Source organism: Jaculus jaculus, chromosome 1, assembly GCF_020740685.1.
Source record: "Jaculus jaculus isolate mJacJac1 chromosome 1, mJacJac1.mat.Y.cur, whole genome shotgun sequence".
Lineage (NCBI taxonomy): Eukaryota > Metazoa > Chordata > Mammalia > Rodentia > Dipodidae > Jaculus > Jaculus jaculus.
This window is the reverse complement of record NC_059102.1, coordinates 271,000,733-271,025,672: the sequence shown is the minus strand read 5'-3', so window position 1 is coordinate 271,025,672 and position 24,940 is coordinate 271,000,733. Positions and strand designations below refer to the sequence as shown.

General features: G+C 43.1%; 1 pseudogene; it reads left to right on the top strand.

Moving 5' to 3' along the window:
- The window catches only part of LOC101609383, a 145,644-nt pseudogene that overhangs the window by 588 nt on the left and 120,116 nt on the right, over window positions 1-24,940 (top strand).

Here is a 24,940-nt window from a genome sequence, read left to right as displayed (position 1 = left end):
AGAAAGGCTGAGAAATTTATTCTTATAGCCAAAAAAAAAAAAAAATCAACCTCTTCATTTTTCTCACTGAGGACACACCTCAGTGTGAGGCTGCAGGATTACATAGGAGCTATGAGCAAGACCTCCAATGGCATCTCTGATGCCCATGAGCCCCTGGCCTTGGGCAGAACAGTTGACACTAATGGTCTTCAGCTACCTTACCTATAGAATGGGGACTCATTAGCACTGCCATTTCCACATTGTGAAGCTTAAAAGTGGGCTATGGCCTGGCCCATGGGGGTGCATACTTTATTCCCAACATTCACTCAGGAAGCAGAGGTAGGACGATCACTGTGAGTTAGAGGTCATCCTGGTACTACAGAGTGAGTTCCAAATCATCCTAGGCTAGAGTGAGACCTTATCTCAAAAATATAAAATAGAAAAACAAAACAAGGAAGCCTTTTCCAAGGGGTTGGAGATATGACTCAGCAGTTAAGTTGCTTGCCTACAAACCCTAATGACTTGGGTTCAGTTCCCCAGTGCCCACAAATGGCCAGATGCACAAGGTCTCACATGCATCTGGAGTTCAGTTGCATAGGCTAGAGGCCCTGGAACACTCATTCACTATCTCTTGCTTACTCTCACTCCCTCTCTATCTTAATCTGTCAGTCTCTGCTTGAAAAAATAAATAAATATTTTTAAAAGTGGGCTATGGGAGCTGGAGAGATGGCTCAGCAGTTAAGGTGCTTGCTTGCAAAGCCTAAGGATCCAGGTTTGATTCCCCAGTACCTACATAAGGCAAATGCATGAGGTGGTACCTGGAGTTTGTTTGCAGTAGCTAGAGGCCCTGGTGCACCCATTCTCTTTCCCTCTCTCTCCCCCTCTCTCACCAATGAATAAATAAACATCTTTTTAAATTGGGTTATGCAGCCAAACTTGGTGGCATAGAACCGTAATCTCTCAAGTTCAAGACCTGCCTAGGCTACAGGGTGAGTTCAATACCAGCCTGGACAACTTAGTGACAGCTTGTTTAAAAAAGTGGAAAGTTAAGAGAGGACTGGGGATACACATCAGAGGTAGGTTGTTTGTCTGGTATATACAAGGCCCTTGGTTCAATTCCTAGTGCTGCGAAAAATAAGTGTGCTGAGAAATCATGTGTCCCTGCAACACATCTGCATGTATGACAGGCAAGTACTGAGGACAATCCAACTGCTCACCAACATGTGATGGGTCAGAGAAAATAGTACTCAGTACCAAAAGGAACAAGCTGTCATGCATCATGGTGTGCTTGGGTCTCAATATAATTGAAAGAAACCAAACTTTTAAAAAAGTATAATGTATGATTCCATTTTCATAGCATTCTAGAGAATGCAGGTATACACAGCAGATTGGTGCTTTCCTGCTTCAGCATCTAGTTTTATATGTCACTCATGTGTGCACAGCAAGCACTTTTATCCACTCAGTCATCTCCTCAGCCAGAAGAACTGCTTCTTGGTTATGTCCCTGAAACAGTTGCACAACTTCCTCTCCATCTGTGAGCCACTGTGACCAGCTAAAGTTCAGCAGAGTTCTCACTTTCTCAGCACCTTGTCAGCCACTCTCTTTTCTGACAGCCCATATCTTCTGTCTAGAGAAAACTCCAAACCTTTTTTTTCCCTCTGTACACAATTGAGAACCATGACCTTGGGTTCAGGCAGCTGTGTACTGCTGTGTGTTTTATTGCTTCTGAATTTGGACCAGCCTCAGTTTTCCAGTCTGTACACTGGAGATGTATAGTGACAGTGACACTGTGGACACATAGAGGAGCCAGTGTAGGTAGGGCATCAATGTTCGGAATATACCTTCAGTACATGGCTCCCTCCTCCACGCCTGTGTCTCATCTCAATGAATGGGTTCTCAGGGGCTCTCAGCAGCATCCACTCCATTCTTGAACTCTTCCAAATGAGGCATACGATGAAGGGATGAGAAGATCACTCTCGTTCCCAAGCAAACCTGCACTGAAGGATGTCATCAGAGGTGAAAGCAAAGCTGATTCCTAGTACTGAGTGCTCTTCATTCTGACAGATTTGCCCACATGCTATAGAAACAGTGGCCTTGGGGAGGGTCCCAGCATGAGGGTACAGAATGTGTGTTCCATACCTGGGAAAGAATAGAGGCACCATACTTTCTCTGTATAGCTTGATCCTGAGAGACCAAAATCAGGCAAAGGGACATCAACCTCATAGTTCCTCAGATTTTAGAGAACATAAGTGGTCTGGAGTCAGTAATGGGATGACAGTCCAAGGATCCAACTAATAGAGTTCCCACAACATGAAAGGAGTAGAAGATAAACATTCCCTCTCTAAAACAGAATTTTCACGTAGGCAGAAGTACCACTTTCTTTACCATATCTTAAATGTAGTGGCTGAGCACACAGAGGAACCAAGTGTTTTAATCAACATGTCAGAAGTCAGCACCAAGGGCAGAACCTCTTCTGAGTGACGCCCCCCACCCACAAGCCACAGATCAGAGCGCCTCCAGGAGTGACCCACCTCAAGGTGGTTCCACACTCAGCTCACAATGAACCATGCACCTATTACCCATGACATCTGGATCAGTTGTCATCTATAAAATGACCATAATGACACACATGTCATGAGATTGTTATAAGAATCAAACAAGACTGTGTATGTAAATTGGGCTTTTCCCAATGCTTGTCACACAGAAGCAATAAAAATAAATACTAGTTGTCACTAGTATGAAAGTTCAATACATAAATACTGCTATGAGAGAAACTAAGCCACTCTGTGATACAGGATGGAATTGATTCAGAGGTATAGGTATAAAACCATTGATATTCTGCATTTTTAGTTATTTTAACTGTACAGTATGTGGTAGGCCCCGTATGTCCCAGTGCAGTTGTGAAATGAATAATTTGCAAATGTGTTAGAGAGACAAGTCTTTGTCAAATTTCAAGGGTGCACTGTTTAAATCAAGCTATGATCTTTGGGAGCCTCCACTATGTCCCATGATGCCCCACACTCGTTGTAAGTAATTCTATGGGCCGGCCCTTCCATGGCTTGAGTTGGAACTCCCACAGGATTGCAAATTTAGACTACTGGGAACTAGATGCCCTTCCATTTTGATCCTCAGATATTTCTCCTTCGTGTTTACAGAGCTCTTTCCTTTGCACTGCAGATACTCTGCCCAGCTATAGAAAAATGGAGCCCTGTAGCAATTGGGTATCTGAGAACTGTTCCTTCATCTTTCCCTTCCTCTTGTCCCTTCAAGTATCGGTGTTGTACAAACATTCTTGTTTATATTAAGCCTCATGGAGTCTAGCTGTGTAGCACATTGATGAGTTAATCCGTTACAGTGAATCACCACTTGAATTCAACCCTGGGCTTGGCTGTTCATGTACTCCTATACCGCTGTAACTGCCACATGCATTTTCCTCAGCTAGTTCCCTGGAGGATAAAATACTTTACAAGAATCCTGGCCAAGACCACCCCAGCTCACCTAACAGCCATACCATGTCGGGACAGGTAAGTAAGCCCAGACTAGATGAACATAGCCAGTCAGCCTGAAGCTGACACCAGATATGCTTGGCCTTCAAAACTAGCTAAGTCCAGCTAAGATCAGAAACGCGCTCCAGACTCATGGGCTAACCAAATGTTGTGACCACATGCTAGTAACACTTCTTGGTGGCTTGTTACTCAGCAAGATGCAGCCTCCTCCACACAAACCTACAACTGTGCCTAGAACACATGAGTGAAGCAGATGGTGAGCTCTCTCTCATTCCCATCAGCCTACATTCACTTAAGCTTGAGGTAGGAAAGAAAGCTTGCTAAGTGGCACTTCTGACCCCATAGAAATGGGTGATCTTGTGGTGAGGAATTCCCTAATCTCAGTCCATAAGGAATAGAAGGTTGACGATTTCCATGACCATGAAAAAAAATTCAATTCCACAAACATTGGCCACAAAGACAACACTCAGTTTGACACTAATTCACTCCAAATGGGTGGCTTGTCTCTTGACTGCCACCCAGAAAAATTTCACTATCACAAGCTTGCATTTGTAATATGAAGTCTTAGGAGAATTAAAACTTTCTTTGCAGCTTGGATTTTTTTTTTTTTCATTTTGCAGAGAGCTATTTTAAATACCCCCAAACTTGTGGGGGAGTGCCAATCGGCCACATCTAATTGGCCAGATTGTTAGCCTGGGCGATGTAGCACTCTTCAGAAAATTAAACATAGACATGATTGTTACTTTGCTCTGTTATTGTGGCTACAGAATGGCAAACCAATCTGTTGAAACTGAAAAATCCAGCCGCTCAATTATCTGTCAGGCTTACACAGCTAAATACCTCATAAGCAGGATTTTTCCCATTTAGCTGAGGCATGTTTTGATTAAAGACATTGCTTGCTTGGTTTGGAGCATGGCCTAGACTCACAGTTTTCCCGAGCTTTGTCAATTCCCTGGGAAAGCTTGGACTCTAGTTCGTGCATGCATTCATGTAGTTACTTGGCATACAAGTATTCATTAAGCTTCTACTTTATGCAAAAACTGTGTGAGGTGCTAGAGAGGGAAGAGTATAGTAACAATCAATCCAATAATTAGTATAGGGGTGAGACCAGCATGGAAGCCAAGTTTTCCCCCATCAGGTGACATTTCTCAATTTCAGGGAATATTTTTGATGATCATGATGGAGTGGAGTTCAGCCATTACTAGAATCTAGTGGACGGAGACCAAGCATGCTTTTTACATCTACAAAGAACATGACAACCCCACCACAAAGAGTTACCTAAACCCAAATATCAGTTCTGTAGAGGCTGAAATCCCACACTCTATCTGGGGTCTCTATCCTTCTGACATAGTGCCATGATGTTATCATCTACAAATGTGCTGACTTCCTGTGGTCCATGGGCCACAGACTGGCATGCCTGTATCCAAAGCTAAGTACTGAAGTTATTTCTTATCTACTGTGGTATCACTGCCTGAGCACAGAGCAAGACAGGAAGGCAGCGGCTCCTGAAGGATGGATAGATGGGTGGATCTCATATCGTATAGATAATAACAATAGATGGAAACAATGGACTTTTATCAGTTGCTTAGGACCTCAGAAATTAGCCAGAGATTTTTAATATGCACTAGAAATTAGGCAGGTCTAAGGAGAGAATTGATCTGGTAATGTTGATGTGAAGTTCATAGCACTGTGCTCATTCATAAATTTGGTGTTCTAGAAGGCCTCACAGTTCTGACCTGAGCCTCGTTCTTAGTTTATTTGTAACTCCAATAAAATGTTGTGGGGTGTTCCTAAAAATGTGTTCCCAGACAAAAATGAAGATAATCTTCTTTTATTTCTTAACCACTGGAAGTGAAAGTAATTGGTCTTACCTCACATTCTGTAGATTCATTTGGCCAATTATTCTACTTTAGGTCTGAACTCATCCCTAGTAATATACAATCTGTTTTAGATGTTAATTTTTAATGGTGTGATTTTGTCTTGTCCTTCAAACAAGTTGAGTACAAACACTGATTTATTTTTATCTCGTTCATCAATGCCAAGGAACAGAATAAATTACTCAGGAATATGTTCTTGTCTTTGCTTCCTTCTACCATAAGAGAGTATGAAGATAAATACCAAAGGGCTGCTCTTCTCTCTAGCAGACTGGCTGTGCAGCCCAGCTGAGAACAGGTATGGCATAGTGCCATGGTAGGAGATATCGCAAGGCCAGCAAAATACTGGGCTGCCTTTTGGGGAGTTGCAGTAAAGAGGGGCTCTGTGGTACAATACCGTAAGCTACACCTGGTGTCAAGGATAGAAGCTCAGGGAAGATGCTGTATAGGTCACATGTTCTGTCACTGTAACAAAATACTTGGCATCAACAGCAGAAGAAAAATTTCATTTTGGCTCAGAGTTTCAGAGGTTTGTGAAGGGAGGACATGGTGGTACAGAGCAGTTCACATCATCATAGCAGTTGGAAGAAGAAGAAAAGAGAACAGAGAGGGGGCTAGGATAATAAACAGCCCTGAGGGACATGCCTCCAGTGAAATATTTCCTGCAACTAGGTTGCACCTCCTAAAGGTCCCAGAACTTTCCAAAATAGTGTCACCAGTTGGGGACCAAACCCTTCAAAACATGTGCCTTCTAGGGGACACTTTGTCCAAAACCTGACAGATGCTGAAAACCTCTGACATGTAATATATTCCTGGGATTAGACATCAGGCTGTCAATGAATATACCTCCTGGACCATCTTCAGTTTGGTTTCTCATCAGAAATCATCCCAGGAGTATCGCATAACTGGAACAAGTATTTGAAAAACCTTTCACCATCCAGATTCAGATGAAATGTGTGAACTTTGCTAACACAGGTCTGTCCAGCTGGTTTCAGGTTCTCAACTGCCTGTTGGCCCCTGAGACTGTGCTGTATGTAACTGGTAGATTGTCTGGAAGCCCATCAGACACCTGTCACCACCACAGTGCTGATGTGCCAGGTAGAGTTTGCCAAAGTTAAAAGAGGTGAAAAGAAAGATTCCTCTGTTCAATAAACATCTACTATGCCAGGCACAATACCCGACAGATTTGACACCAGGCAGCAGGCAGATGTAAACACAGCTTTTAAGTCACTTCCAGTCTACTGCAAGAGAAGGGCAGAGGTGTGGTTTGGTTGTAAGCCACCCTTTCTTTCTGCATTCTTTCGAATCCAAACAGAGGAGCAGACATCTCTAAATATGTCTTTCTAGTATTTCTGGATGCTTTTGCATATCTACCATTTCTTCAAATTTCTGGAACTAGCCATGAAAAGGCGGGATCCTTCTTTGCCCTGCACTCAACCCTGAGCATCATGGCACAGTAAAACCCACTCTACCAACTGAGCTACATCCCCAGTCCTGTGGTTTGTCTTTAGATGCTTCTAGAGAACCAGGGGCAGGGAGGCCAGTCAGAGGCATGTCAGAGTAACTATGGTACAAAATTCCCTAAAGACCCAGCCTAGCTATATTCCCACAGTAACCCACTGTGCCTGGATCCTTCACTAATAATAGTAAGAAGAAACTGAATGTTTCTCCCATGGCCTGCTCTGGACCCCACAACTAGGAAAGCTGTCCTTTCTCAGTCATGCTGTCTCCTACAGAACATAAAAGCAGCAGAGAATCCATTTCTCGAGGCATGAACATCTCCACGGAAGACAGATGATGTCTACTTGCATTGTCCTGCCCATGCTGCACTGATACTGGTGCTTCTACACGGCCAATTCTCACCTCCATGAAATAGAAAGTTGCTGCAGTTGTCAAGGAGAGGACTGGCCCAGGTAGAATCCAGCTTACATCCCATCTGAAGCGTGAAGGTATCATATGACATGATGTCCCCTGTGACCAAAGCACAATGCACCCCTCATGAGTGGAGAGAAGGCCATTTCCAAGGTAATAATGGCACAAAACAGGGAATGGAACAGAAGAGAGACCCTTGAGCACCATTTCTTTGAAGGGTCTGTCAGTGTTTTCATTACAGCCCATTTTCTGTGGTGATTCATCTTCAGCCAGCAGGCTGGGCTGACAGCTGGGCTTCTGCACCCACAGGCCCAGCCTGGGAGAAGTAGGTAGAGTTTAATGTAGTTGGAAATTTCTGGCCATGGTTCCATGTTGGCGACTAGCAAATTGAATTAGGTCCAAGTTTAGACTTCTGGCACTTTTGTGGCAGTTCTTATTCGGAGCATCCTTGATAGCTCACCTGAAAATTGTGCTTTTCTGACAGTCTGAAATCTCAAGCTCAGGAACAAATGTAGGAGAGTTGTTTTGCACACTCTTCAAAGGGTGATTTTCTTAGGCAGGGGATTTATAGTTGAGTTCCATGTTTATGCCTCTTTTCAAGTTAAAAAATGTGTTGCTAGTAGCTCAGATAACTATTTAAAAGTTGCTTCTTAACTTCTCTACATGGTCTTCACATCTCTCTAATCCCAGCTTCAGGTACAGGCTCTCAGGGTTCTCAGGGAAGGTGAGATATGATCTACAATGCTCCAAGACTAAATACAGGTCACTATCCCAGGAATTACACCAAGAAGGATCCCAGAGAACAATTTTGCAGTTGGCCAGTCTGGAGTTCAAGACTACATCAGTTATGTTCTTGTTTCTAAGTCAAAATACTCTGCCACACAGCTTAAGGAAGTAAAGAGTTCATTTTCTGCATCCTTTTTTGAGAGAAAGTCTATTATGGCAGGGCATGCCTGGCAGGAGCAGGAAACCAGTTCACATAGTCACATCAGCAGGGGAGAAGTAGAAAGAGATGAATGCTGGCACTCGGCCAGCTTTCCCCTTTCTGTATAGCAGGACCCATAGCAACATGGAATGTTGTCACCCATAGGGGGTCTTCTTTCCTCAATTGATCTAACCTAGAAATTTTTTAACAGACAAGAGATTTGTATTCTGTAGTAATTTAAATTAAAACTGACAACCAGAGATTAACCATCACAAAGGCATGCCCCTATTCTATCCCAGACACTGGGATTCAACCCACATCCTAGCAGTCTATCAATAAACTTAGATGAGGAAGCAAAGGTGGAAGACCAGGTTGAAGAAGTCCTTACTGGGGTTAGCGGGGTAGATCAGACATTAAGATTGCTATCTGCTTAAGCATGAGGGCCCCTCAGCCCAAAGATGCCAAGTTTGACTCCCCAGAACCCACATAAAAAGCTTGACATGAACTATGGGAGAGAGACTCTGTCTCAAGGAAATACGTAGATGATAGGTAAGAGAAGGGCACCCAATGTTCTTGTCTGTCTTCTGCACACATGAAGTGTGCATATCTGTATATACACATATGCCCTCACACACACAAACAAGTGTACATACATCACACATGCCCACAGAAAGAGAAGGAAAGGTTCTTTCCTTAGTGTTTTCATCTGGCCCACCTGACACTAGTAGAATGAATGTTTTGACAGCTCTCCCCATAGATTCTTCTTTAAGCCACACACCTGTTGTCCACCAGCCCCTGGAGTTCTCATATCACTGTCTGCACCCTTATCATCAAGCCACCCAACAAAAGCATGTAAGCACCTGTTCCTCCATCATCCACCTCATCAACAGCATCCTCCTCACCAAGAGATTGCCTTGTGGCAGGCTGTGTGTCATGTGTGTTCTTCATGTTCCCTGTGACCTCACTACATGTTGTGTGTCTATATTTTTTTTTCCAAATTTACCATTGAGACAACTGAGTCTTAAAAGAGAAAAGCACTGTGTATTGGCATCTATGTTGGAAGGCTAACACAGCCTAGTCAGTCCCAATACTCATGTCCTGGGCCACTCCCAGACATCACCATTGAGGGGCACACTGTCACAGCCTGGGCTTCCCAGGAAGCCAACCCAGAAGTGAAGCATCTATATTAGGAAATGTCTCTAGGAACTATACTGTGGAAGCAGGAAGGGAAGTGGGCAGAGGAAGAAGTTGGCCTCTAATGCAGGCCCAGAACCCACCCTTCACATGGTACCCTGGAGCTGGCAGGGCCTACTTGTCTGATTGCCCAGCCTGGGATAAAGATGGTTGAACTTTTATGCCTTGTATTTATTCATGTCTTCCTGGTGCTATGATGAATAATCACAAATATAATGGCTTAAAACAGCACACGTTTTCTCTTGCACAGCACTGAAACACACAAGTACAAAATAAGGTCTCACTAGCAGATGTCAAGATGTCCCATGACAGCATTCACTTTGAGGCTCCAGGAGAGATTTGAAGTTTTTTCTAGTGTCTGATAGCAGCCTGCATGTTTTGGCCTCCCCCTCCAACTTCCCAGAACATCATCATAAGTTCTGCTTCTGTCATTCTTTCTCCTTTCCAATCTCTGCCTGTCATGCCTCCCTCTTACAAGGACCTTTGAGGTGAAATCAAGCCACCTGGCTAGTCCATGATCATCCTCCAACTAAGTTTTGTATTAATCATGTCTGCAAACAACCTCGTGCTACACAAAGGAACATATTCACAGGACCCAGAGATTAGGCATGGACATTGTGGGAGACCGTCACTGAGTCTGTCACATGGACCCTTAGCCATTCATGTGGCTTTCCTCTGAGGCTGTCTATGAAGGCTGGTGAAACACACTATAGGGGCCACAGATCTTTCCTAAGGAGGACATGTGTATTACATGTTCCCCAAGAAGCTCGGGTACACCCTAGTTCAGACCCTCCCTCCCTCTGCTGGGAAGATGAGCATTTGGCCAGCTTTGACTCCCATCCCCAGGCTTCATCTCAGGCTCATTACTTGGGTCTGTTTTTGTCTTCCTCTCATGTGAATCATAATGTTCTGATGTTATATTTATGACCAACTGTTTAAAGTACTTCTCAAGTGTCTGACCACAACTCAATTGTCTATTATTGCAATAATCACCAGTCTCTTTGCATTCAGAGAGCACAGCAGACGCCGTTTTCGTATTGAGCAGTTGTATTTTAGGGCGTTTCTTACCCTCCTATAAATGTGTTACATGGAAGCATATTTCTATCCATCTGCATCAGTGCCATATTGCAGGTAACTGTGAACAAAACAAGCAATGAATCTGCAAAGAGGACGCTGCCTTCCAGCAGTCGCGGACTCTGTTACCTGTGCTAAAGGCCCTGGGTTCCTCTGAGGTCACCTGACTAGCCAAGCAGCTAGTCAGGACACCCAGACAAGTCAGGAGGATGTAAGAAGAGGCACAGAGATGCTCAGCAGTGATTCTTGGCTTGAGATGTAGAGTCATCACTCTCCTGCCATTGCTCTGAACACCCCTTTGTGGGATGTGCATCCTGTGGGGTGGGTGATGAATATCTGAGTGGATTTTTGCTATGCTTCTCTAGCCTTCCTGCCTGTAACTCGGTGTGAGTCTGGATAGACCATAAGTAAAGGGTCCTTATCTCCATGCCCCCTTATTGGGGTATGGACCACAAAAACTTAGGAGTCTGGAAATTATTATCTCACCTCTGTCCTCCCTTCTCTCTGTCTCTCTATTTCTCTCTTTCTCATTCTGCCATGAGTTCCTAGGCTACTAGGATATGAATTCAGGGCTCCTGAGGACTGATAGTTGTCTGCTCAGAAAATGGAGAGAGTTGAAACCCTGGACTCTCAGTGGAAACCCTGGTTCCAGCCATGCCTGCAGGGAGAGCTATCTTTCTCAGTTATATGAGCAAATATGTGCTCCTTTAAGCATAAGTTATGTGGACAGGCTCTACTGTGTGATACCAAGTGTATCTTACCACCTCTCAATATCTCCCTCAAGGTGTTTCCATAGCTTCAGACTCAACATGCTCGAAACATTGCTGTCCCTGTGTTCACATATCCTAACTTTTCCCAGGATTGCTTCATTTTCTGCATCCCTGGCAACCATACCCATCAATATCCTTGATATTCTCCTTTCCATCAAGCCACACACACATTCTGGCTCCTTCTTTGAGCTCTAACCTGGGCAGGTTAATGCTTCTTGTATCTACCCATACCTCCATACTTGTTGCCTGCACTGATTTCACCAGGTTCCACTCTGAACACAAAAATCCAGTGGTCTCATAAATGACAAGTGAGGCCCTACTTGTCCTTCCTTGACCTTCAAAGTGGGAATGAAGTACACATAGGCTTGGACATTGGTATCAGACCAGAATTCAGATCTTATCTACTAATCTTTATCTGGGTGACTTTAATAAAGCTACTAAGCACCTCTGACCCTAGTCTCCTCATATTTATAGTGGAGGGAACAGTACCTACTTTGTATGGTTGTGGTGAGCATTAAATGACGTTAAATGATAAGCACAGGGACTGGAGCACCAGCATTCAATGGTTCATCCAGCAAGTCATAGTGAGCACCTAATAAGGATTTATTTAAGTACCACACACACACACATACACACACACACACACACACACACACACACACACACACACACACACAGCCTTTGGCTTCAGCCCCTGGCTAATGAATTCGTGGATTGATTAAATAAATGAAGCCACTGTACACTGGTACTAACTTGGTGGACAAGATGTTGTTCCTGGTCTCAAGGAACTCATGTCCAGTACATGAAAAAGGCAACATACATGTAAACAGAATATTTTCAACACTTTCACAGCCCTTAACTGGAGTGTATAAGAACCTTTCTTTCTCAAATTCCATGTTTTTATAAAAAAGAATATGTACTTCTCCATAAACAGGAAAGGGCATTGAACTGTAAGCTGAAATAAATCCCTCCTTCCTTCCTAAAGGTGCTTCTTTTCAAGTATTTTGTCACAATAATAAGTTGAGTGACGAATATGCCCCATCCCCAGTTATGACAGCTAAACGTGTGCCCCACTATTGTCCCTGCATGGTCAAATCACTGAGACTGAGAACCACTGGTCTGAAGCCAGTGCCTCCTAAAGAGGGAGAGATACCACAGAGAAAGCCTGATGCTCAGAGATTTGAGAGTAAAATGAGGCCATCCTAATAGTATGATTGACAGTGTAAGACCAGGTCTGACATGGGGGAGATTGATTCTTACCTACAGAGTCATACTGGTTGACTGGTTGAGTCATACTCAGTGTGACTCTCTAGGGAGGAATAAATCTCCCACATAGCAAACCTGGTCTTGAAAGGCCACCCAGCACATCTGATTCCAAAGTAGTGTGCGATTTTGAGCCAGTCTCAGCTACAACCTTTCTCCCTGCCAGGTGTGGTCCAGTCAGAGAATGGAAGATAGCTGTTAAAAATCACTCTCCTCCTGCTACTAGGCCTATAACAGACATCATTAATCAATCAATGCACACTTAAATTTAGTGACTGAGCCACATCTTCAAATCTACCTTCATACACTGCTTCTGGAAGTTGCCATGACTGTACTGACTGTTGCTGTCATATCATAGCAGAATGGTTTAATGTCCCCTCAGTATATTCTATACTATATTCTAACTATATTCTGGGGGCTTCCCAAAAGACTCCCCAGAGCCCCATGGGAAAGAAGTGAACAGGCCTCTCAAACACCACTTCTCCTACAACACTGATCTGCTTTCTGTAACAGTTTTCTCATCAAATTTCACTTGAACAGTAGAATCCTTTGGCTAACACTTTGTGAGTTTGCGAACAAGACATTTATAAAATACTACAAACTGAGTGGCTTGAACAGTAGGAACATATTGTGTACATTCCTGAGACTAGAAGTCTGGGATCAAGGTATTTACAAGACTGACTCCTTCTTACATCCTAGCACTGACAGGCCTGATCCTGCTTAGTTCCCATCACCAGATGAGACTGGCTAGATGTATCACTCCACCTCTATTTCCATCTACCCATTGCATTCCTCCCTGGATACATCGCTGTGTTCAACTCTCCATTTTTATAAGCTCATTAGTGGGGCTAGGACAAGCTAATGACCTTGCTTTAACTTTCCTCTATGAAGAGCTCATCTCTAATCAGGTCTCACTCTGGTATTGCTGCTAGGATTCCAACAGGAAACTTTGGCTAGAGTGCTACAAATGAATCCATAAAACTCTGCCCTTACCTTCCTAAAACTCTTGTCTTTCTTACATGTGAAATACATTCCTCATTCCAGCACTGCTAAGATATTTAACTCATGCTAGCATCAAGCAGCTCCCCAAATTTCATCTAAAATCAAGTAAACCAAATATAGATGAGGTGCATCCTGAGGCAGAATTCCTGTCTGTGCACTTGTGAAATGAGACAAGTTATTTTCTTCCAAATTAGTGGTCAGGTAATTGTAGGATTTACACTGTCCTCAATAAAGATATAATTTACTCCCTGGAGTCTCAACACCCTGACATCTGCCTTCATCAGGCCTGTGAATGATTTCCTAGTGAGAATACTCATCCCTGCTTGGTATACCCTTGGAAATACTCTTTCAGACCTGTGGGTATGGCTCAGTTTATAAAAGTGCCTGCTGTGCAAGCATGAGGAACTGAGTTTCAATCCTCAGCACCATGAAAAAGCCAGGTGCAGTGGCACATGTGTGTAATCCCAATTCTGGGGAGCTTGCTACAGGAGAATCCCAGGGAATTACTGGATACCTAGTCTATACCAATTAGTGATCTCCAGGTTCAGTGAGAGTCCCTGTCTCAAGGAATAGGTGGAGAATGGTTGAGGAAGACACCTTATGTTGATCTCTGTACATATGCCTATATACACATGCTTATATACAAATATGCATGCATACCACAGACAGACAGAAACACACACACTTTTCAGAAGCCAAAGTTCATAAGTCAGTTTCTTACAGACCAGAGAAAGGACAAGGCTTCTCTGATGGCAACAAACATCTTGATAATCAAGTACATGCCAATAATAATGCCAGATCTTTGTCCTCAAAACCCTAGTTACTGGTTCTTTCTTCTTTCTAGCTTTCTGTATTAGAAAAAGTAGCAAAAGGGATAAATTATTAACATTTTTATATCCCTGGCTATATGAAGACCAAATATCTGGTGCAACAATCCCATTATGCAGGAGCCTACTTGGTACTATCCTTGTGAGTTATTACATTCATGCTGGCCTCTCCACAGAGCTGATGGTCCAAGCATTCATTGTCATGGAATGCTGTGAGGACAAAAGTCCTTCCAGATCAATAATTTTCAGTGACCATAGAACTCAGGAGTCTTTTGCTCCAGCTGGAATAATGCATTTAGGATTTTAATCAACCTTAATGTGTTAATTTTATACATTATTCAATACTTCCTCAAGCCCCAAGTAGATGCTCCTATTGACAAATGCCCTGTGAGACGCATGGGTTGTCTCAGTACAGCCACAGGCTCTGTTGGTATGCAGAGTAGCAGCTCCCACAAGAACTGAAGTCAACGCCTATTTGCAATTAAGCCAGATCTTTGGAAATTGGACATTTTGTGTTCTACAGAAAACTCCCCACATTTCTCCCTGTGTTTTAGCCTTAGTATCAGCTTCAATGTAAATGTTGACTTTTATGGTGATAGAGAGAAGCATGTGTGGTATATAAGGAAACAGCTCTTGACAGCTATGGAAAAAAAAAAAATGCCCCTAGGGGCTCCTGATCCCATTGCTCTGTGGGAATTCATCCTGTGAGCTAGAGACTGAGTCAAAGTGCTGATTTCTGCCTAAACCAGGGGCTTCCTAATGAACTCTAATTGGTCCCTATTTTCAAGATCTTTCAGGTCTCCAGGCTTGGGATGTGTGTCCCACTTATCTGAAATGAGTGGGTACAGTCCAGGCTACTATATCTGTCTACTGGAGAGGCAGCTGGCAAAGATCAGGGGTGAAGGATCAGGAGTACAGGATCTCGTAGGCCCCAGGGAGAACTGTCATAGGAAAATCACTTCACATTCCCAGCCATTGTTTCTTTCAATGAAAAAATGGAGACAGTAGCTGCTCTACCTGGGATGGAGTACCAAATGTGAGTGTGTGAAACCAGAGCAGTTAGCTGCATTCTGTAATATATGCGTTACATAGAATCTGCTCTATAGATTCAGATAGATGTACTAAGGCCCAAGACATTTCATATGGACGTACCTCTGCTCATGTCTCTGGGCCAGAACAGCAATTTTAATAATTACAACAGGTTTTTGCAAGCATGAAAAATACACATAACTAATAATAATAGTAATGGTGGTGAACAGCTAAAATGTATAAGGCTTACCTCATCTTCTACTCCAAAAACTGTAAGTTGGGTAGTGTACATCCATCTCATGGCTTAGAAGTTGGTATGTGCTACTGAAGTCATTTCCATCAGCCCTCCAGTACTCAAAGGGGACGCTACACCCTGCAGCTGACAAACTCACTATGGCACTTAGAAGGAATCCATGAAGAGGGAAGGAAAAGGAGGCAAAAGAGCAAGTACCAGATGAACAAGGAGGTCCCAGTACCAAACAGCAACTTCTCTTACTGGCCCAGAAATGCGGAGCAATAGATAGGACGTGGACCCACAATCATTTAGATGCCCTGGATTGTTAGCTTACATGGCAAAGGGAAATCTACAGATGTAAGGAACTTAAATAATCTTGATATGGGGACAGCCTTCTCTGGGTAGGACATAACCACTGCCATGAATGAAGCAGTTTTGATCACCTGTATCAATTCCCCAAATAAATCAGGCCAACTAACATTCCCTTGCAGAGGGAGGCCACAGACTCATGGGGCTCACGAGCCTTCACATGATCCTAACATGAGTGCTCCCCTCCCTATGGTGATACAGGAGGTGGAAGGTTGACTGTAAGGTAGATATAATCGGTAGTGTGGCTGCTTGTGGGCTGCCCAGAGGACTCGGCAGTGTTAAATCTGGTCATGTGTCATCCATGGTACTTGTGAGACTCTACAAAGATGGGGTGCCTGAAAGTTATTCAAGGGCCTTCCAGTAAGGCAGCTACTTTTGAGTCACCCATGTTCTTGTAAGTAATCTCAATAAACTCATTGTTTCACAAAGCTGAACTGAGCCAAACTTTTTTTTTCCCCTTTGGTCTGTTGGGACCCTCTCTATCCAGGGAGAGTGGACTTTTCTTTACATCTCCTCAGGAAAAATCATGCAACAAAGAGAACATCCAAGATTTTTTGTGTGAACACAATTCAGTCACAGAATTCTTACAGGATAGAGGAAGGGGGATTAAAGCAAGAAGGACAAACAAGGATGGTACAAAAGGCAGAGAGAGAAAGGAAGAATGAGAAAGATTTGAAGATAGAGGGTGGACCCATGATCCAAGGATTATAGGTGGTCTTTAGATGCTAGGAAAACAAGGAAACATATTTTCCCCTGGCATCTGCAAAAGGAACACAGTCTTGCCTTCCTGTTTCATGTTCCAGATTCCAGACTATATGAGAATAGGTGTGTTGTTCTAAGCCACTAAGTTTTTGGTGATTTGTTACAGCACTCATAAGAAACTAATACACAGTGTACTCCCTACAGAGTTAAACACACTTCAAATGAGATTCAATCAACTTGGGGAGGGAAAAAGCAAGAAATCTCCTATATTGCACCACTGCGAGAAATTGGTGTACAGCTGGGCTTTCACATAGATTCTGTTTTGTTCAAATCTTGTTGTTAAATATTCAGAAGGGAAAGAGACATGGCCCCATTCAGAAAAGAATGCCAGCATTTTGCATTTGCAGAAAGCCAGACTGTAAAACAGGATGATATAAAATCTCTTTGTAAAATTTGAAGTGATAGACATATGGACTGGATTATTATTATCAATATGAATTTTAAAAACACAGACATGAGTTCCCAAAGTGGCACTCTGCAGGCTGTTCCTCCATCCTCCCATCTCTGGGAGCAGAAAGAGCAAGGGGGAGCTGGCAGACAAGGCAGAGACGAGACCCAGCCTTCTGAGAACTGGGAATGGGTAGGATCATCTCAAAGCCAGTCACATCAGATGATGAAGCATGAACCACTGAACAAATGTGCAACAGGGAAAAAAAAACTGCAAAATAAGCCTAGAGACAGAATGCTAATAGTGAAGCAAATAAGAGGAGATGAGTATTTGAATATTCATGAGTCTCTAATCAGGAGCTGTGGATGCAGAAATGGTCCTGGTGGTGACGACGTGCTCTATGGGAAGGCAAATCCCACCCTAACAGGTACCAAAAAGTATGAGCCAGACCTGTTCAATTGCCCAGACCCTTGGAATGCCAGCCTTCATCCCACAATCAGGTTTATTTCCTCATCTCTCACACATACTAGGCTGTGTGTGGTCTTTTCTTGTCACTCTATGTTATTGCTTTCAGAGACAGAAAGGAGGCAGGACAATACTAATATGTCTGCCACACCCTCCAGTGGTCAGGCCTTTGTCGCCTGCTCTTTCACAACCACCCTTTCATGGAGAACGAGAGTATCCCATTCTCCAGGCGAGAGACTGAGCTTCAAGGAGGCTAAGTGCTTTCCATGTCAGAACTCTGGTGAGAGTTGGGGAGATAACTCAGTTGATAAAATGTTTGCCTTGCAAGCATGATCACCTGTGTTTGATTCCCAAAACCCACGTACAAAGCTAAGTGTTTTGACATGTGCCTGTTATCTAGCACTGGGAAGGCAGAAACAGGAGGTTCCTTAGGGCTCACTGCCTGGCTTGTCTACCCAAAGGGGTGAGCTCCAGGCTCAGCAAGAGAAATTTGGTCTCAAAGAATAAGATGGAGATTGGCTGAAGAATATACCTGATGCTGACCTCTGTCTTCTGAGTGCACATACATGTGCACCTGCACATATTCATGCTCCCACAAATATGCAAATATGCACACAAACTTACAAACATGCCACATACTTATGAATGCAAAAAGGAAAGGAAAAGGAAGAAGGTACAGACATATAGAAGGAGAGAAAACAGAATCTTGTCAGGAAGAAAGAAAGAAAGAAAGAAAGAAAGAAAGAAAGAAAGAAAGAAAGAAAGAAAGAAAGGAAGGAAGGAAGGAAGGAAGGAAGGAAGGAAGGAAGGAAGGAAGGAAGGAAGGAAGGAAGGAAGGAAGGAAGGAAGGAAGGAAGGAAGGAAGGAAGGAAGGAAGGAAAAAAGAAAGAAAGAGGGAGGGAAGGAGGGAGGAAATGTTAACTTCTGTGTAGAATCTGCAGGACAGTGAAATTTTCAGCTCTGGTGATAGCAACCCTGGGATTTAGCATCTTAGGATCCTCTTTCTTCCAGATCTTTTCCTCAGTTAAGACTTCTTCCTTTCCACCAGGAACATATTCTTGTTTCAAAACCTCAGCCTCTGTCACCTGTGCCCCTGCATCCCTCCTGCTCATTCTACTGTTGGGGGTTGGCTCATGTCTGGCCATGGCTGGATCCTGATGTCCCATGCTGCACATGTATGGGCTTGAACACCACTTTCTTGTATGGTCTGCATTTTGCTACCAGCATTTTCATCTCTTTTTGTTCACAACCCATTCATTGACACTCCAATTTCCAGCCTCTGGTTTCTGGGAAGGACCTGTCCCATTTAAGATCTTGTTTGATTATGTCAGAATTGCCTAGAAAATCTGCTCCTTGGTTCACTCAGAGTCCTACCCCAACCTACTCATGGGTTCTGCCTCACCCAAAGGCAGGAGATTAAACAGGTTATCATATAGAAGTAGCTACCCTGAAATCATCTTATCACTCAATACTTAACTGATAACAATAGAAGACACCATTTTTTTGGCATCTCCTAAGATCCAAGCATTGTTCAAAAGACTATATGCAACCAGAACATTGTCCTATTGGTTGAAAAATCCCTCTATGTTGATATGATGACACAGAGGTCAGAAGGGTTAACAAATTGGCAAAGAACACATGACCATGACAAGAAGATGTCATGTGTGAACCCAAGCCTGTGCTACTTCAAAGACCACCCCATCTTTAAGCTCCATGTAGCCTAGCTTAACATCTATATACCTGCCCAACACCTTGCTTTCACAAGCTGAGTACCAGATGTCCAGGAGGGAGCGCCTCACTCCCTATATGCTTTGAATCAATTCCCCAGAATTAGGGCAGCAAATTATTGCTTAAAGTAGTAAAGGTGTGCTGGTGGCCATACACATATCTCAAGGATCCTGGAATTTCACCATGGTCATGACTAGTTTTGTGGATTTGGTTATGAAGATCAAGCCATGTAGGGTGTCAGATTATCTCTACCAGTACCAAAGAGCTCTGGAGCAGCTGCTCAGAGCAGGCAGGGGAAGCACCCCCAGTCTGTCAGAAACACAGCTGATGTGGGCACCTACCCATGCTATGCATGCTACCCAGGCTGCCTGCCCAGCATCCCAAACCCATTCCTCCCCCTGCAACAGAGCCCACAACAGATGGTCCGGAGTCACTCCAGTGGAAATTAATGGAGTCAGACTATCCACACACTTCTTTTCAACCAGAGAGAAATATTTTCCATGAGTCAAACACCAGATGTATTTTGTTTATGGGGCAATTTAGCACTTGTGAGGGTAAGACACTGAAATGGGAAAAGTGGCACTGGTGTTTCAGGCAGAGTTTGACCTCACTCCTGTACCTGCAGTAAAGTTCAGGGTCTCCTCTCTGAGATGGAGCCTGCACCTTGAACTCGATGCTGTGTTACTTCCCAGGGAGAAAAGGATTGCTTCATCAAACGTCTGGTGTCTTTCCCCTGGGGTTCACTTTGTGACTGTGCTAGCTGAATGAGCAAGGGCCCTAAAGAGAGGGAGGAAGAAGGAATGAGGAGGGAAGGGAAATATTCCAAGACTGTAATGGTTCTTGGAGTCCAAGAAACGGAGTAAAGCAGGCTTCACTGGGACCACTTCTCCATTTTATAGCATGCAGAATCCACTATGCAAGCCTACTAAGCTAACAACCAATAATAAGAAATCTGTAAGAAATGCAGAGTTTCAGGTTCTACCCTAGATATACCAAAGCCAAACCTCCAAGGGTGAGGGCCAGCAGTCAAGTTTTTGATTGTTTGCTGGATATTTTTTTTTTATTTTTTGTTTTGTTTTGTATGTTTGTTTGTTTGGGCATTTTTGTACATGCATGTGTGTATGCTGTGCACATGTGTGTATATGTATGTGTGTATGTATTCATGTTGTTATATGTAAGGGTGCATATTGCATGTGCATGCAAAGGCTACAGGTTGATGGATGTAGGATTTCTTTCTCAATTTCTCTCTACCTTATTCTTTGTGACAGGATCTCTCACTGAATCCAGAGTTCACCAGTTAGGCTAGACTGGCTAGCCAGTAAACCTTAATAGCTTCATATCTCTACCTCCCTACTGTTGTGCTCCAAATATGCACAGCCTAGCCCTGCTTTGACCCTGCAGCTGAGGATGGAACTCAGGTCTTTGTACTTGCATGGCAAGCACTTTATTCACTGATCCATCTTTCCAGACCTATGGTCTGTGTATTCACAAGTTTTCTCAGAATCAAGTGCTCTAGAGAGAATTTTTTAGAACCACTACTCCAAACCAGCCTCAAAAGTACACTATTTAATACATGGCTCTGTATAGTGTGACATTAGTTAACCTACTCAAGAGTCAGATTCCTCATCTATAGAATGGATTGATAGAGCTGGGTGTGAAGGTGCACACCTATGTAGCCACACTGGGCTACACAGCAAGTACCAAACCAGCCAGAGATATACAGTAATATATGGCCTAAAAAAAATCATGTTAAGATTCACATGCTACTTAGTTTTGTGTGAGAGTTGAATGAGATAATTCTTTGAAAGTATTTAGAACCAGAATTTGCATGGTGTCTTTGTCAGTGTTCTCTAGAAGAACAAAACTGACAGAATGAATGTACATTGCAAAAGGCTTACAAGATATGGACTGGGTAGTCCAACAATGGCTGAGAACCTGGGAGCTGCTCAGTCCACAAGGTTGGATGCCTCAGCAGTCCCAGGCATGGAAGGCCTTGAGCTTCAGTCTGTGTTGGAAGGTAGAGGAACCTGCATTCAGATGTCAGCAAAGGATACAGGGCATATACCAGCAACAGGATAGATGCACTCACCAGCAAGGAATGAAGGTTGGAAAGCAAGCAGGGTGCTTCTTCCTCAGCTCCTTCTCTATGTGGGCTGCTGCCACCAAGTACTGCCCACTTGTGGGGAAGATCTTCCTTCCTCAGTCAGGACCTCCTGGAAATGCCCTCACAGACCAGCCTGGAATACGTCTTAGTTTATTCCAGATCCAATTCTATTGACAACTGAGATTAACAGCCACACATGGTTAGATGAACAAGTGTTCCCTGCTGCTATCATTATTTGCATCGGAAATCAACTGTGATGATACCAATATTTACTTTGATCAGTACACTTGTTATGAGCCAGGCTCTGTTCATGTGACTGGATGGACAATTAGCACCTGGCTATAGAAAGTCATTTTTTATAGTATTCACTACTTCCATTTATTCATGTATCCATGAATCACTCCAACCAACAGTAACTGAGCCCCATTGTGTTCCAGGCACTGTTAAGAGGCATAGGGGCACAATGGGGAGAATCAATCACATGACTCTGAGCCTTTCCTAACCCAATTCACTGACTCCATAGCTCTCCACTTGATAGATACAGACCAAAGCCACCTCCAAGGTCCCAGCAACTCTGGTTTCTTCAGGTTCCTGCTTGGCCCCACACTGGGAGGCCCACTCCAGAACCCATCCCCAGAGAGACATGTTTATTTCCTTGTTGGTGGCCAACTGGAATGTGATGCTGATGGGACACCATTCAGCAGGGCTGTGGCATCCAAGATGTTCTTTGCTAGGGCCAAGAAGTCTTTCAGCGACTTCCTAGAGTACCTGTTTTCTGACTGCGCTATTGCTATCTTTTCCTTAAAATGTTTGGAATTATTATGTTTATTACTACTTATTTTTGCATTCATTTTCCCCTTCCAAGTAATAATAGGGAATACAATTCAGATCTATGTATACAGTCACCAATGATTAAACAGGAAAATATTGTTTCTATAGAAATTTCTGAGGCTGTAATGTTTAAACAGGTAAACAGATTATGGATCCTGAAACTATGACTAGTTTGAATGTACACTTTCTTAACACCACAAATGTAGATTTCACCTAATGAGACATGTTCCTCACAATTCTATGTCACATGCCTTACCAATTGTTCCCAAGCAACATTACTTATGATTACAGGAATTAATGGACACATTTCCGGAACCTACAGATGACTTACTAGAAAAGGAGCCTAAAATGCTAGGGAGCAAAAGTTAACATCTTTCAAATAATCAGGTTGGGCCCACATAAGGAAGTAAAACAGAATGTGTAGCTTTCAGAATTAATAACAGAGTTTGGTGGGCTCCTAAAGGAAAGGTATCAATGCAAAACACTGGTTGCATAAATCAACTTTTACTATATACAGGGGCATATTTTAATTGAGTAAGGGTGGTCTGGAAAGATGGGAAAAGAGTAAAGTATCAAAATCTTCTTTTTATGGAGAGCCTTGCAAAGTCAGGACCAAACTATAAAATGGAGAAACATAGAAAGGTCATACAGAGACAATTAATTCAGTACTGGATGAGAAATATAGAAATATACTGTCATTCAGTCCACAAGCTAATATTATGTAGAGAGTGGCTAACACAACCCTTTCTGAGGTAAAATCTATCTATCACCTTATAGCCACAAGAGCTACCTGCCAGGGCTCTTGGCTAGTTTCCATGGGCCTGGGTAAGATACTAACCAGCTTGCAATCCTTGACTTTTTATTGTTTAGGATGCTAACAGAATGTCTATGGGGCAAGAGGCTTGTGAGCTAAGCAGAAGCAGGGAAAACCAAGGGAAAAGAGGAATATTGTGCAAGAATTTTTAGAGAATAGAAGCCAAATGAATAAGTTGCTATGTCTTGCTTGCAAAAATAAATAAATAATGTATGGTAAAAGTATAAATAAAGAAGCAGAGTTTTCTCTTCCTCCATTGTGCTTCACCTGAACCACTGGTCCACATCATTTTCTCATAACACCGACTCCACACATCCCCTTCTAGTTCTACCACCCCTCTGATGCTGGACCTCGGCATTTCCTATCTTGGCTAGTAGGCTTTCCATATGCTGCTGAGAAGTACTTCCCTCCGGTTAAGTTCTCTCCCTGACAGAGGTCTCAATATAGTGTCCCCTGACCTTGGAGAGCAGCAAGACAGCTTATGTCCTAAATACTAGTTTGAGTGCCACTAAAGCACTGAACCCAGAGCAGGCTAGATCCATGAATAGGAATCCAGGGTGAAGAGACATTGTCCTAATAGCTCCAAAGGTTGGCTCTGCATATAAGTGGAGAAATCTTAAAACACCCAGACTCTCACTCAGTCTCAGTGATGACAGGACATATCTTGAGTGTTCAAACACATATACTGGCTCTTACCAATCTACCATTTCAGCTATTTTGAGAGTCTTTCTGCCTGAAACTGGTGATAGGATAGGAATGTCACAACTATGTAAGATTTAGGCCATTGCAATCTGCACACAGAAGTGTTGAGTTGTAGTGTCCAATTGCAAACACAGTGTAGAACAGAGCCTTAAAGTTAAGGGTCATGAGACAAAGAGAGCTCACTCACTGCCTGCTTGATAAAGAGTTGCATGGAAAGATAACCCCATCTATTCTGTCACTCCTTACTCCTGGGTGTTCTGCATGGCAGGGACTGACATGAGCCCTTTGAGGAAATCAGCTGGCTCACAAAGCTGGAACGATTTCTACCTGGTCATTTAGTAAGTGCTCAGACACACCCTGATATGCCTGGCAGGGAGAACGTGTACAGTCTGCCTCAGGAATAGTCTGGTATAGCCCTTTGCGCTGAAACAGTTACTTAAGATGTGGAACTGAAATAGAGCAAGTGGTCATTTCCATCCTCTTCCCTCTTCTGGTTGTCTTGGCTGAGACTCGGCACAAAACCTAATTGGCAGATGCCATTATAAGCAATTAATGTAACAATGTAATAATTAGTTAATAAGCTACTTAATGAAAGCTCATCACAACTTCACTCAATATGAAGAAGTGCAAATCAAAAGAAAAATTAGATCACATTTTCGCCCATTTGGTTCCTATTGAGCACAATTTTACTAGTACACAGGAGCTGTGTACAAGGAGGTGGGTGGGGAGGCTTTCCCCATCTGTGGGCAGCCTGATGAGGGCCACTTCTGCATCAGGCCCTTTGTTAAAACCTTGAGAGCTACAAGAGCCTTCCCTCTTCCCCTTTGAGAAGTTTATCCAACAGATGTGATCTCAAATGGGTTCAATAAGGTCTTGGCAGAATTATTGATAATAGTAAAAACTTGGGCAAGCATGGATATTATCAAACAATAATGATTCTATAAATAATTACTGGCATATCTTTACAATAGAAGAATATTAGTGAGATATAAAAAGAAATAAAGAATTTACTATATCTAATGTAGGCAATAAAGAATGCCCTCCAAGGTAAATGACTGAGAAGAGCAAGTGTGTGTGTGTGTGTGTGTGTGTGTGTGTGTGTATGTGTGTTTGTGCGTGTTATGTAAGAACCTATTGAGTAGTCATTCACAAATACATGAAACATATACAAGTACCTGAAAATATGCAGAAAAATCCTGATATTCTACAAATGAAATTTTCACAGCC